The sequence below is a fragment of the Micropterus dolomieu genome, linkage group LG19 (assembly GCF_021292245.1).
Source record: "Micropterus dolomieu isolate WLL.071019.BEF.003 ecotype Adirondacks linkage group LG19, ASM2129224v1, whole genome shotgun sequence".
NCBI lineage: Eukaryota > Metazoa > Chordata > Actinopteri > Centrarchiformes > Centrarchidae > Micropterus > Micropterus dolomieu.
Genome location: NC_060168.1, coordinates 5,566,633 through 5,579,444, shown reverse-complemented (window position 1 = coordinate 5,579,444; position 12,812 = coordinate 5,566,633).

Below are 12,812 nucleotides of genomic sequence, written 5' to 3'. Positions count from 1 at the left end.
AACTAGTAGTATACTATACGGATTACTGTTTCCAAAACAGTACTATTGGTTACTAATCCAAGTAAAGCTGCGTTACTGGACGCACCATCCTTGACATGAATGCGCAACTATGTGGTAGGTCAGCGGCACCGGACCTTATTTTGTTTAAGTCAGCTGTTAGCCAAAAAGCTAAAGGAAGAATGGAGAACAAGGGAGATATGTGTTCTTTCGACATCTTAAGTATTGTCATTATTGTGTCACAGTCTAAGATGGAAAGAACATTGTCGTCCATTGTAAACTCTGCGATTAGCAAAACGTTTTCAACTGCCAACAATTCTGCATCTAATATATAGAAGCAACTGCTAAATGGACTCACACCCTGGACCTTGTTTTCTCACTTTGTCCAGATATAGCCAGAATCCGTCTTGCCATCAATGACGGATTCGCCGTCTACCTCAAAAGGGTAATCTCCACGGCTGGAAGGCTTGTGAGCCACTTTAACCACAGCCCTGTCGCCACCAAGCCCTACAGGAAAAGCAACAGCAATGCAACTCGATGGAATTCTGTTTGTGACATGTTCGGCTGCCTAGTGGAGCAGAGGTGGACTGTGGTTTCCGTCCTATCTGACCGTACTGTCACCAGGCTCGACACTGCTAAGACCCTGGAGCTGACAGAGGAATACTGGAGGCTCATGGAGGACTCAGCCCCAGTTTTAGCCACACTGAAGTATGCATCAACAGTGATGTCGGCGGAGTCCGGTATATCCATCAGCAACACTTCCCAATCAACCCCATCACATTTAGTCTCATCAACGGACATCTCAGTAGGAGAGAAGAGGACTGCGCACGAGTGGTGGAATTCAAGAAAAAGTCTGCTCCTCCCTGATTGATCGAATGATGGTAAGCTTAACATTATCCTAACAGTACACTTTCCCAAAACAACTGATTAAGTTATAGCCTACAGCAAGCTATGGCTGATTTAAACGTTTTTTATTTAAACAGATCATTCCAACCGGTTGATGTCTGCCCCCCCATGGTCGCAACGATGCTGGATCCTCGCCACAAGCATCTGGGTTTTTTAACAGCTGCACAGCAAATGGATGCGAAATCTAAGCTTGTTGAGCTCTGAGAGGCGGTGGAAGTGGCAACTCCGAACCCACAGGCCGAAGGTAAAACGCCCGACAGCAGCGGGAGCGGCAGGCACAGGTGAGGCCTCAGCGATGGCGCTACTTTTGGGGGAGCAGATATCGGGACTCAGTGAGTCTGAGATATTATAAGGTTGTATTTGTTCTTTACATTTGGTTGATTTTGAGAATCTTTTTTCCAAGACTATAGTTAAATGTAAGCGGAGATTGTTTTTATTAGCGGGCTCCGCATGTTTGTTTAATATCTCTAAACCTCTATGTCATTATACAGTATGTTGAATAGGCTTTGTACGCTGTCAGAGAATATGCAATATTTTCCTGAGGAAAGAAAAAGTAAAAACGTTGCTGTTGCTGTATAGCATAGCATTATTTGTTTGTTTTTTTAATTACGATTAATCATTGATTGATTGTTAACATTACCAATGATCGATCAAGTAATTTGCAACCCTAATATATATATATATATCTATATATATCTATATATATCTATATATATATACACTTTTTGTTTAATGTGTGCAACTGTAACACAAGAATTTCCCCTTGTTGTTGTCTTGTTGTCAACAAGGTGTGCTAACCTGCATTACTGTGCTACTCCTACACGTCATTCTCTTTATTTGTGTGTTGTAGCTCGTCATCATTATCATCATCATCAGCACTGCAGTGTATTTTCCACTTGCAGGACGTGGAAAGTTTCATGAGTGTCTTGTCTTCCTCAGAGTCAAATTAGTTTGTGAAAATCTGTCAGCCTGTTGCTAAGAAGTGTCAGCTGCTTAGTGACAGCAGATCCTGAGCCGCGGGGCCTTGTCTGACACACACACACACACACACACGTTTCCATCACTTCAGACTTCACATTACAGTGACTTACATTAATTACCTGGAGACTTAACCTAACCATAACCCTATCCCTAACCTGAACTTTAATAATAACCTAACCTTAAACCTTAAAGTGTTCACCCTAAAATGTAATGATTTACAATATGGGGACGTGTTTTGTTTCTGAAAGGATGGCAAGTCCCCACAATGTGACTGTGTAAACAGATTTATTTCCCCACGAGTAATACATGTCCACAGGCGAACACTGTTGGAAACAAACACACACACACACACAATATGCCATGTACGCACTTAAGAATGTGTGTGTGTGTGTACATGCTTATACTTTATGTTCATTCGCCTGCCCCCCCCCCCCCGCCCCACACACACAGCTGTGTTCTCCGCCTCCCTCGCCTAAACATCAGCAGGGGTGATCTGTCTTCCCCAGTCTCACCTGAGGGCGAGCTGCGAGCACTGGCAATCTGTCGGCTGTCACTCTCTATCACATTTCAATCCTCATTCCCCTCCGATACACACAAGCCAGAGCCCGGCTGCGACAACTCTTTAAAGACTTTGAAATCAACTTAAGTCATCTGACTGCAGTCCAACAGCTGCTTGGTAATGAAGGGACCTTGATGTTGGGAGGCCCAGTCCTGCATGCTCTCCATTTCCCCCCCTTCTTTATTTTGTTATTATGTCTTCTCTTTTTTAAAACACTTTTTATGTAAAAACTTTCTTGCGGTGAGACATTGTGGGTGTCTGAATGGGTTTAACTAAGTTTACTAACATGCAGTTCATCAGTAGTTCATCTTTAGCTTCTGTAATGTGATGTATTCCTGAGTTAAACAGAATATGTGAGCAGGGTATAATTTTGAGATTAAATTATCCAAGGATTTGATCCGATGATTCAGAAGTGGGCGTGGCTTAGTAAAGATCACCTCCATTCACACCTTACTCACCTGAAGTGTTAAATAGATTAAGAGGAAAGAAAATAATAAATTGGACTGCAATAAAATAGATGTTGAAAAAAGTGATCCCACCCTTTGGACTTGCACATTGAGCTTTTACCCTCAGGGAGGTGCTAAAGACAAGTAAGAGCACCAAAAACACAACTTACTGGTTTGGGCCAGGGAAAAATGACTGTTGCATTTTAGTTAATTGTTGTTCACACTGACTTTTTACTAACGAACCAAGAGGAGTTATACAGACTGCCAGATAACTCAGTGATTGGACAGTTTTGGTAATTGTCATTCTGCATCATCAGAACCCACGTGGGGAAATCATATTCCAGTGACTGACAGATATTTATGCAGCACTTCAATGCTCCTGATGTGTAAGTTGATGTTGTTGTCACAAAGAGCTTATTAAGAAGTAACTATTAAGTAACGATTATAAGTATTATTACCGCATATTATGAGTAATGGCGTAGAGACAGGACTATACAGTAATGATTCGGGTCTTATTAATGTGGGATGGCTATCTCACACTTATAATGCATGGTTTTCATTAATAGTTTAGCTTTTGAAATAATCCACACAACTACTATCATAAAGTTCAGTGTTTGCTTTGCTTTCACATCACAAGTGAATCGCACCAGAGTCAGCTGGGAAGCGGATCGAGACCTCCCTTTTCAAGCCATCATGGTGAACTGGAGTTTTTTTTTAGATTTAGAATTGACTGACTGAATAGGTGGGGGAAGAGGGGATTGGGGCAGAGTCCGGGTTCCGTTTGGGGTGAGTGATGAGGGAGAACTGGCTGGAGAGAAGAGGGGGGGAAAGGATGGGAATGCGGGCAGACTGGGCAGCCAGGTGATCCATGGGAACAGAGCAAATTCCTGAAGGCAGAACAAAAGTCGTGATTAGTTTGGCAGGCAAGAAAAACACTAGACTAGAAACTAGATTGTCGAGAAGGCTGCATGTGGCTGGCCAGGTCTATGGTGAACGGTGATTGTGGAATGCAGGGCAGGTGCACAACAGGTGAATGGGATCTGAGCCCTGTTTCAGAGAGCAGATTTAACAAACTTGCCGGTGGCAATAACTGAAGATGAAAATTTTAATCAAACAGATCAGACACAGTTTAGGCTACTCATGGACCTATGATTGTAAAGTCACTGTCCAACCCAGTAGGTTAGCCTTTAAATTTATTTTTTGCAGTATTTAGGTTCAAACTGACTGTGAAGTTTTAGACGTCTATTTTACATTAATAAAATGTTGCTCATTTCATATTTAATGAAATGCTGTCAAAACACATTCAGACTGTAGCTAATAATGAAAAACTCACTTTTGAACTACATTAATGTGTTTTAGCTGCACCACAGTCAGTCTCACTCAGAAATATTCACATCATCTCCAATAACTACAAAAGGAATGTTCAAATCAGTGTGACACCAATATGAAAGATTACTGTTCATTGATCAGTTTTACACAGATTAAGTGTTTCAGTGCTAACCTGACAGCTGCCTTAATGTCCAAAGAGTCACTGAGTTATAAAGGAGGACAGTGTAGCCTAGTCTGTAGATTTTATTCTGTACTGTGGATAAATCCACAATGTCCAAAGATAACTCTCTATCCATAGATTGATGGCAGATTTATCATAAAAGCAGTCATGTTCAAGATCATGTTTGGGTAAACTAATAGCCTATCTAACTGGGATTTCGATGTTTCTAAAGATGTAAATGTGTTCAGATATGTGCTTTGATATTGACAGTATGAATGAGGAAATGTCATACAGCAGCTTCAGGCTCCGCAGGAGGGGAGGCATGTTTGTTGAAGTAAACCTCCTCTCGAGGAGGTTAGGTTCACAGCGTAAGTCTAGGGTTTATTTGATCTCGGTCTCTGAAACAGAAATCCCAGAGTTTTCCTCATATCAGGCGTAACATACTCAGAATTTCCAACGAAGGTTAAAATCAAGGGCAACTGGACTTGGTTGAAGATACTGGAAGACGTTTCGTCCCTCATCCAAAGGACTTCTTCAGTTCTGACTGACTGGCAGGGAAACTCAGCTATTTAACCTCAGTGGGGTCATCGATACCGCTGGTTCGTTAGTGTTCCTGGTTGCTGTGACGACAGTCGTTGCGGTTGATAAGACTACCTGTGGCCAAGACTGAACGACCATCGTTGGTATCTTCACCTGAGGTCAATAGGTTACGTTTGTTGAGTTTCCTGGGAAGTGATAAAAGGACAGCATTGTAAGTGGGGGATAAGTGGTGGCGTAGACCCCCTCCCCTGTTCAATGACGGCTTCTCGACCCTGGTGTGGTCTGAATGTGACTTCTTCTATTTTGCCACACTCAAGACAAAAAAACTTTTCCGAATTTTCAACTAGGGGGCGCGGCTATGGTGCAGAGCTGAGCAGTCGGTCTCTCCGTCAGAAACTACCGGTGTACAAAGTTTGGGGCAGCGGGAATTTTGGAAGCAATTAATGCAATGAATGGGATCAAGTTGTACTGAGACAGGCAGAGGACCGTGTTGGCTCAGACACCGGTTTTCTCACCGGCAATATCATCCTCCATGTCACCAAGTGTCAGAGCTCCTCTTCCAAACTTGACAACCTGGAAAACAGAGATAGGTATGCAAGCTTGTTAGTTCTGGTAAGTATATCGACATGCGCTAACCAAATATAGAATGAATGACTAACTTAACTTTCTATTTATTCCACAGATTCCTAAATAAACCGTACTTACTGGTAATGCCACATGAAGACAGCAGAATGAGTTTGTTGACTGAGAGAACTTCCTCTTTTTTTATTCCGGCAGTCTCGGCACTGTTTTAGTGCATTGCTGCCTCCCACCGGTACAGTAATGCCATTGAAGCTTTGTCAGCTATCCCTATCCCTATTCCCTATATCTCTCCTTTTGAAGTACCCCATCACTCAGCAGTGTTCAGATGGAAAATATTTGCTCTCTATGCACAATGTCCCAGTCTCAGCCTTGTCACTTTAACTTAAGTCCGAGGCATGGTCACTCTATTGCCGAGCTTTACTGCAGGTTGAATGTTGTACAGCTTTCTCCCGCTTTTGTTTGCTTCCCACTCTTGTTGCCACAGATGACACAGTCTCTCACTGAGGTACAATCTTCGCATTCCATCCTACCAAGTGGCCCCTGCACATCTACACTATCCCTGCTCAAACTTGCCTTATAGCTACCTGATCTGCCACCTCATGACCCTCAACATGCGCTGGCATCCAAAGAAAACCCCCACTATACCCCTGCCACTCCAGTTAAAAAATTATCATTAAAATCTCCCCAACTATGTCTGGCCTAGCTCTTCCACCCTCACCCCCACCCAATGCCATCAAGGCAGATAAGGAGTCTGTACACAGTATGAACCCCCTTCCTCCACCCACCACACTGCTCACAATAAAGCAACTAATTCTGCAGTGGTGGCCAGCATAGAGACAGCCCTACCTCTACCCCACTCAAGCCCATCCTCTAAGTGAAGATTTACTATTTGTATATAACTGTCCCTATTAATCCTATTTCCACCCTTTTCGAACTCCCACCACTGCTCTAGCAGGAAAAATTATGGAAGAGCTGTTCCAAATCCTTTTAATTTTGCCCAATAATTTAATGCTAATTTTGTCCGCCGCAGTCTCAGTGAAGCCTCCTCTGCTTCAACTAGCAGCGCTGGATCTGATTGTCCAGAATGCCCCAGTACATATCCTTAGAGCCCTGGCCTGAACAACACCCAACTTAGCCAGTACAGACATAGCTGCTGAACCATATGCCAATCACCCATAATCGAAGATTGCTCGTATCATGGCTTTATAAATCATCATCATCAAGTTCCTATTTGCCCCCCAAGAACACCCAGACAAGCACCTCATAATATTTATGTAAATATAATACTATTCATATTAATACTTATCATTTTTTTCTATGTGTACTCTGTATGTCTGTTTTTCTTCTAACCAAATGCTAAAAACTTAAAAACCTTAACTCTTCCCAGAGGTTGTCCATGCACTGAATGCCCCTGACTACCTGTTTTCTTTTTCCTGCCAACAATCACATATTTTGTCTTTGATATAGACAACCTAAACCCCCACTTGTCAGTCCAATCCTATACCTTATCCAAGACACTCTGCATCTGCCCCATCAAACACCCAAAGTTATGGCCTCTCTTCCATGTTGCTCTGTCATCTGCAAAAAGAGATCTAGAATATGTACTTTTTCTTAAGGAAACATGCCGTTGCGGACAGGCAGCAAGGCAGGTGCTGCAGGATTCTGCACAGCTAAAGTCAAATACAAGTATAGGACTTGTTTCAATAAGAATGGTTTTAGTGACAAAACAAACCCCAACTGGTGCCAGACTAAGGCAATTTATTGGCGAAGTGGCATACAGAGGCTGTTTGTTCACTTACACATTTGCTCTCTTGCTGATCTCGTTGCATTGCTGCTGGTCCTGCCGAACTGACGGTTCCACCAAACTGGAAAATTCTTGTTAAATTTGGCAAGATAGTCTTAAAACTTCTCTTAAAACTCATCTTAAAAGCCCTCTGAAATGCCAGAGCAGCGTACTACTTGTCATTAATAGAGGAAAATAGGAACAACCCCAGGTTTCTTTTCAGCACTGTAGCCAGGCTGACAGAGAGCCACAGCTCTATTTAGCCATGTATTCACATAGCTCTCAGTAGTTACGACTTTTAACCTAACCGACATGAGCTTCTTTAATGATAAAATTCTAACTACTAGAAACAAAATTCACCAGGACCTGCCATCAACTGGCACCAATTATTTCCAAACTCAGGAACCTTAGAAACAGCTGTAGAACCAGATATATGTTTAGACTGTTTTGCTTCCCTCAATCTTTACCAACTAACTTCAATAATTTCTTCATCTAAACCATCAACCTGCCTCTTAGACCCCATCCCGACTAGGCTGCTTAAAGAAGTTTTACCCTTAGTCAGCAGTTCTTTACTAGATATGATCAATCTATCTTTATCAACAGGCTATGTACCACAGTACTTTAAAGTAGCTGTAATTAAACCTCTTCTGAAAAAGCCCAAACTTGATCCAGATGTTTTAGCAAACTATAGACCTATATCTAACCTTCCATTTCTCTCTAAGGTTCTGGAGAAAGTAGTTGCTAAACAGCTGTGACTTTCTACAGAGCAATAGTTTATTTGACGATTTTCAGTCAGGATTTAGAGTTCATTACAGCACAGAGACAGCAATGGTGAAAATTACTAATGAACTCATTGCATCAGACAAAGGACTTGTCTGTACTGGTTTATTAGATCTTAGTGCTGCATTTGATACCATTGAACATCAGATCCTATTACAGAGACTGGAACATTTCATTGGCATTAAAGGAACCGCTCTAAGCTGGTTTAAGTCCTATTTACCCGATCAATTTCAGTTTGTACATGTTAACAATGAGTCCTCTATGCACACCAAAGTTAGTCATGGAGTTCAACAAGGATCTGTGCTTTGACCAATCCTGTTCACTTTATTTATGCTTCCTTTAGGCAATATTATCAGGAAACACTCATCAGTTAGCTAAACTTCAAATGTGCCTTCAGGATGTTAAAACCTGGATGACCTGTAATTTTCTAATGTTAAACTCAGATAAAACTGAAGTTATTGTTCTGGGGCCTAAGCACCTCCGTCACGCATTTTCTAAAGATATAGTTTCCCTGGATGGCATCGCCCTGGCCTCCAGCACCACTGTGAGGAATCTTTGTTTGGAGTTATCTTTGATCAGGACATGTCGTTTAACTATCACATTAAGCAAATTTCAAGGACCGCCTTTTTTCACCTATGTAATATTGCAAAAATCAGGAACATCCTGTCTAAAAATGATGCAGAAAAACTAGTCCATGCATTTGTTACTTCTAGGCTGGATTACTGCAATTCCTTATTATCAGGCTACTCAAAAAAGTCCATTAAGACTCTTCAGCTGATCCAGAATGCTGCAGCACGTGTTCTGACAGGAACCAGGAAGAGAGATCACATTTCTCCTGTCTTAGCTTCTCTGCATTGGCTTCCTGTAAAATCCAGAATAGAATTTAAAATCATTCTTCTTACCTACAAAGCTCTTAATGGTCAGGCACCATCTTATCTTAAAGAGCTCTTACTACCCCACCAGAGCACTGTGCTCCCAGAATGCAGGGTTACTTGTGGTTCCTAGAGTCTCCAAAAGTAGACTAGGAGCCAGAGCGTTCAGCTATCAAGCTCCTCTCCTGTGGAACCAGGTTCCAGTTTGGGTTCAGGAGGCAGACACCATCTCCACATTTAAGAGTAGGCTTAAGACTTTCCTCTTTGATAAAGCTTATAGTTAGGGCTGGCTCAGGTGAGTCCTGAACCATCCCTTAGTTATGCTGCTATAGGCCTAGACTGCTGGGGGATTTCCCATGATGCACTGAGCTCCTCTCTCCTCTTCTCTCCCTCTGTATGCATCCTCATCCCATTAATGCATGTTACTAACTCAACTTATTCCCTTTCCCGTAGTCTTGTGCTTTCTTGTCCCTCTCCTCCTATCACTTCCTGCAGGTGTTTGTGGCTCTTATCATTAACACTACTATAAATATCTGTACCATTTTTCATTCAGTCTATAGCAACATTATCTTTGCTGTCTGTACCTCTGTGTGTATATTGTGTAGGTTGCCTCCCTCCCCTCTCTCCCTCCCTCCCTGTCTCTCTGTCCCTCTCTTGCCCTCTCTCTCCCCCTCTCCCTCTCAGGTCGAGGCAGATGGCCGCCCACCCTGTGCCATGGCTCTACTCGAGGTTTATGCCTCTTAAAAGGAAGTTTTAAGAGGCAGAAACCTGCTCTTTAATGAAAAGCACTCGGAGATAACTGTTGTTGTGATTTGGCACTATATAAACAAAAATTGAATTGAAAAAGTTGGATATGACTCCAATTTAGACTTTCCTTTTATTTCAGAGTCCTAGTTATGCTATTTTTAGGAAAGTTTTTAGGAAAGACAGAAAATCATGCAGAGGAGGAGTTCTCTTGTATGTTCAAAATCACTTTAAATGTGTAATAGTGCATCTTAATTCTTCACAAGGCCTTGTAAGTATTATTGTCTGTATTGTATTGTCCCCTCATATGTCCTTTATTTTTACAGGCATATATAAAAATTCTACCAATATTTTTTATGAAAAATTTAAATCCTTACTAAAGGAAATTGGTACTGAAGACTGAATTAATTGTATTAGCTGATTTTAACATAAACTGGGCTGAGAAAGCAAGCAGGTGTCAAGGTCGAGGGTGCGCAAAGCAGGAGAGAGCCCAAATGCACGACACTGAGAGCTGAGATACAGTTCCAGGGTTTTTTATCCAAGTCAACAGTCAAAACAAAACTCACAGGCAGTGGAAACTGGCAAAGTCCGAAAAGCAGAACAGGTAACGCAGCGACTTGCAGAACACACATCATATGACAATGACCAGACGGGGACTGAACAGAATAACCAAACATATATATACCAGGGTTAACGAGCTGGGAGGGGATATACAGGTGAGAGACATGAGCCTAACAAAACACAGGCAGGCAGAGAGACAGCAGGGGAAAACAGAGAGACTAGCAGGCAGGCAAATTACTGAGGGGGAACAGACAAAACACAAGTTACTGAACATAGGCCATAGGTCATATCAAAATAAGAAGTAACAGAACAGAATAATAAAAATAACAAACTAATCCAGACACAAGCAGATAGATTACAAATAAACTAATACCAACAAGGAACACAGACTAAAGCTAAGATAAAATAGAATAAACCAAAACCAGAATAACGCAGACGCATAAGTAGGAGTAAACACAAACACATAACTATGGCACAGAACTCTAATGCAGGGCTAAACCTAAGAAACAAGACAGACAGGTACAAAGTGAGCTAAACAGAACAATGAAATAAACTGGGCTAAACAGAGCACACAAGACAAGAAACAAAAACTCGGAAACAGAAAACATGGACCAACTGTTACACATACCGGGGTAGGGAAAAGCAACAGGACCAACCAGGAAACAGGACAACACTCAATAATCAATGACTCTAAGGGAAATAGTAAATTAATTTGGGAAAATATTAATAAAATTACAAAGAAGGAGCGTAAATCAGTTCAAAATTGGGTAATAAACGAACAATCAAAAGTGATAGAAAATAAAGGAAAAATAGGTACAATCTTTAACTAATTTTTTGTAGATTCAGTACAGTGCCTGGCCAAGAATTTTGGTCCTAGACCAAGAGTACTCGAATCGACAAATAATGACTTCCCTGTTTTCACAATTGAAAACACTTGATTGCTTAAAAGGGTCCAAGTCTAAGGATGTTTTTAAATTTGGAGCAAGATTCTTAAAAAAATATAAATTGATGGATGGATGGATGTGTGAACGCTACTCTCCCGGGACGATGCAAGGGGTGCGAGATTCAAGATGGCGGCCCCCACACCACACCATGGCTCTTCTAGATCTAGACTAGGTAAATGCATGAAATTGTCTTTTCCGTCATAATTTTATAACATGTCATCAATAAAATTTCTAACCTGGAACATCCGTGGAATCGGTTCTCGCACAAAAAAAATTAAAGTCTTAAATCATTTAACTAATTTGCAAACAGATATATGCCTTCTTCAATCTATCATCTGTTTTCGTCTCACTACAACACAAAACAAAGAGGTGTATGCATTTTAATAGGCAAAAATATTTCCTTTGTCCACAACACCACCATTACAGACCCTGAAGGATGTTTTATTATCATAAATAATATCAATCAACAATAATCCTGTTACAATTGGTAACATCCAAACACAGATGAGCCATCCTTCTTTCAGAATTTTTTCCCCTATTTTTAAGACATTTCAGATTGTCCAGTCATAATAGGAGGCAATTTCAACACAGCCATCAACCCATCAATAGATAGATCCAATAATTTTAGTAATAAACGCATTCAGCATTCAACAGAAATAAAAAAACAGTTCATGTGTGATTTTGGTCTTTGCGATTGTTGGCGACTACAGCACCCAACGGCTAAAGAATTCATTTTCTTCTTATCAGCACATCAATCATATTCTCGCATTGACTTCTTCCTCAGCAGTAATTCAATAATAAGAAATATTTCAGAATCAAAGGTCCACCCCATCCTTATTAGTGACCATGCCTCCGTAACATTTAAATGGAATAGAACTAATCTGTCAAAACCCATCACCAGATGGCGCTTTAATACATCTCTACTCAAAGATCCCAAATTTAACAGCTATATCAAAAGACAGTGGACATCCTTCCTAGAAATGAATTATTCCCCTGGGACATCTCCAACTCTTCTGTGGGAAAGAGGGAAAGCTGTTCTGAGAGGAAAAATAATATCTTTCTCCGTCTACAAAAGGAAAAAAGAAAAAAAACAAGGAGCCGATCTGGAACAAAAAATCTTTGAAAAACTTGAAAACAGTAATGTAACCAACCCGACAGAGGATAACCAGAATGAATTAAGAAAAAAATAAAGCTCTGCTAAATGAATTTATGAATAAGCAAACTCAATTTATGATACAAAGGCTTAGACAAGAACATTTCCACCACAATAATAAATGTGGTAAATACCAGGCAAATCAAATCAAACGAAACAAAGAAAAATCAACAATCTCTGTCATTAAGGGCTCAGCAGGGAAGCCCACCAGTTCACCCGATCAGATAAATGAAATTTTTTACAAATTTTATAGCAATTTATATTCATCAGAAATCAACCCAAGTCAAGAGGACATCAACTCATTTCTTAACTGTATTGATGTACCACAACTTAATGAAGCTCAAACTAAATTACTTGATTTATTATTAACTCAGAATGAATTTATTACTGCTCCAAATCTTATGCCTAATAACAGAGCACCTGGACCGGATGGCTTCCCTGCTGAGTTCTATAAACATTTCTGGCCCATTATAGC